General features: G+C 38.1%; 1 non-coding gene across 1 annotated transcript; it reads left to right on the top strand.

Moving 5' to 3' along the window:
• Window positions 1–2,742: 2,742 nt before the first annotated feature.
• LOC111816915 lies at window positions 2,743–2,849 on the top strand. Its single transcript, XR_002821224.1, has one exon. It is a non-coding gene; the product is annotated as a U6 spliceosomal RNA (small nuclear RNA).
• The last annotated feature ends 15 nt before the right edge of the window (window positions 2,850–2,864 follow it).

The raw sequence follows: 2,864 nt of genomic DNA, 5'->3' as shown, positions 1-2,864 counted from the left end.
TTGAGAAGTTTCTTTTTTAAAATTAGAAATATCAAATTTACTACAAAGAATAAAAAATTCAATTTTTGTACTAATTATGTATTCAAATGCAAACATTTCTGACCAGTAAACAAAATATGAATACTGACCCCAATGTTTGTATTAACACGGCCTGTAGTTCAGTGACCTGGGCAGAGAGCATGCAGCCCTGGTCCATCTCCAGAGGCTATGAGGTGCTCTCTAGTGACCAGGCTCTAAGAACTTCCTAGGTGAGAAAGCGCAGCAAACAAAATTTCCCCCAGCCCCAGAATATATTCTACACCTTTTACCCTTACAGTCCACGAAGAGTTTTGATGGAAAAACTTCCTGTGGCCCAAGGAAATCAAGGTGATGACACAGTGATGACTCACATGCTCCCATCTGCAAGTATGACAGGTTTGGAGTAATTCCTAACGATGTTTAGCAATGACCACTTTACAGCCACTGACACAGCAGTGGCCCCAGTTTATTGGCAAAGGTGTTTAATTATGTGCACTTACATAGTAAGAACTATATCCACATTTTCAGCGGTATTTACACAGTACATGAAATATGTTGTCAAGCATTAAAGCAAAGGACCAGACCCTTGGCATATAATTAATAATTAAAGCTCCAGAGCATGAAGCCAATGAAGGATTCAACCATCCAGGGCCTACCAACACCATCTTCTGGTGGAGCATTGCACAAGTGGTGGCATACAGATAAAAAAAATGATTTTTTTCATAGGAGAGCAACCACATTCACTAATGAACACAACAGCAGTATACTGCCACACTCTTCCTACACCAGCACAAAGGCTCAAAACGATCAAGTGGAAGCACCAGAGTACACTGAGGCATTTCATTTGTACGTTTAACATCCTTAGATAAAGAGTCCTGGGATTTTTCCTCCTGCGTTTTCATCGCACTTCTACATGGTCCATGATGCCAGTTGAGGTTGTCAATACAATGAAACCAAACTGACAAGATGGGAGCAGGTTATTCTGCCATTTGTTCAGGTCCTTTAGCTGCACGTCAAACCTGGTGCTGATCACACCACACTTGTTTAACCTGACTGTGAGGTTCACAATAATTTTTCCAGCCCTGTGAACATCAGTGATTTCAAATTCGCCAATGTAACCATGCTTCATCATCACAGAAACCAGACAGTGACTTTGGAGCACAGCCTAATGAAGACCTGGCATTTGCCTCTCTTTCCTGCATTGTTAATGCTCTTGACAGCATCTGCCAAGATATTCATGTGCACCATTATAGTGGCTCAGAGAGATAGTGGAAAGAACTCTTTTGAGAAGTTTCTTCCCCTCTCAAATGTCATTGTTCATTGTGGATCATATTTACTATTTCATTTTCTAACTTAAGGGAGACAATTCACTTTTTACACATCCAAGCCTGACTTATTTCAGTTATGAGTATGGTCTCCAGTTGCATCCATTTACTTCTAAAAACCTCAAGTTTATCCTTATTTATAATTGAGTACTACTCCCTTGTATAAAAATGCCACATAACCTTTATCCATTCTTTGGGTAATGGGCATTTAGGCTTTTTCCAAGATTTACCCATGACAAATTGTGCTGCTATAAACATGGTTACCTGTATATTGCTGTAGCATGATGTTGCTAATTATCCCAGGCAAATACCCAGAGGATGAATAGCTAGGTCAAAAGGGTCCATTAAATCACACTTTTTGAACAATGTCCACACTGATTTTCATAGTGGTTGTTCCAGTCTACATTCCCACCAACTGTGGAAAAGTTTCCTTTTCCCAGCCAGTATTTGTTATTTTTTGACTTACTGATGATAGTCATTCTTTCTGGGGTGAGTTAGAATCACAGTGATGTTTTAATTTGTATTTCTTGAAGGATCAATGCATTTCAATATTAATTCATGTATTTATCTACCATTTGTATTTTTTCATCTGAGAAGTGTGTTTTAATCTGAGATGAATATTTTTGGACCCTTGAATTTTGGGGGTCAGATTTTTTTCAATGTTTTGTATGGATTAGACAAAGTACTTTGTCTGAGGGACTATAGGATGAAAATTCTTCTCACTCTATGGATTTTCTCTACGTTCTGTTGGGGATTTATGTTGTCATGCAAAAACGTTTTAATAAAGTGAAATACTAATTGTTGATTCTTTGAAGTACTTCCCATGCTGTTTCTTTTTTGTTAATTAACTTTCTGCCGTTCACTATGTCTTTAAGAATTCTACCTAGTTTTGCTTTCAGTACATTTAGTGTTACTGATTTAATATTCAAATCTTTGATCCACTTTGACTTTTGTTAACTGCATGGTGATAGACATGGGTCTAGTTTCAGTCTTCAGCATGTGGAAAGCCAGTTTTTCTACCACCATTTATTAAGGAAGCTCTCTTTCTTCCAGTGAACATGTTTAGTCCCTTTGTCAACTATAAGATAGCTGAGCCTGAGTGAGGTTGTGTCTGAATTTTCTAATGTGTTCCATTGATCTTTAGGTATTTTTTTTTTGCCAGTACCGTGCTGATTTTATCACAGTAGCTTTGTAGTATAATTTCAAGTCAGCGATTGTGATGCCACCTGCCTTCCACCCAAGATCCAACTCTGGCCCCTGAATCTGCCTAAGCAGGGGCTTTAATCTGCTGAGCTATTTGGCCAGCCCAGATATCTGAATTTTAAAAGGTATGAAATGAAGGTATTCCAGATGTCCAACCCAAAACCAAAAAACACCACAAACAAATCAAAACAAAATATTGCTCATTTCGGCAGCATATATACTAAAATTGGAATGATATAGAGAAGATTGGCATGGCCCCTGCGCAAGGATGACATACAAATTTGTGAAGCATTCCATATTTTTATTTTGTAGTGAAAA

The sequence above is a fragment of the Octodon degus genome, unplaced genomic scaffold, assembly GCF_000260255.1.
Source record: "Octodon degus isolate 3935 unplaced genomic scaffold, OctDeg1.0 scaffold00003, whole genome shotgun sequence".
Lineage (NCBI taxonomy): Eukaryota > Metazoa > Chordata > Mammalia > Rodentia > Octodontidae > Octodon > Octodon degus.
This window is presented reverse-complemented; position numbering and strand designations above follow the sequence as displayed.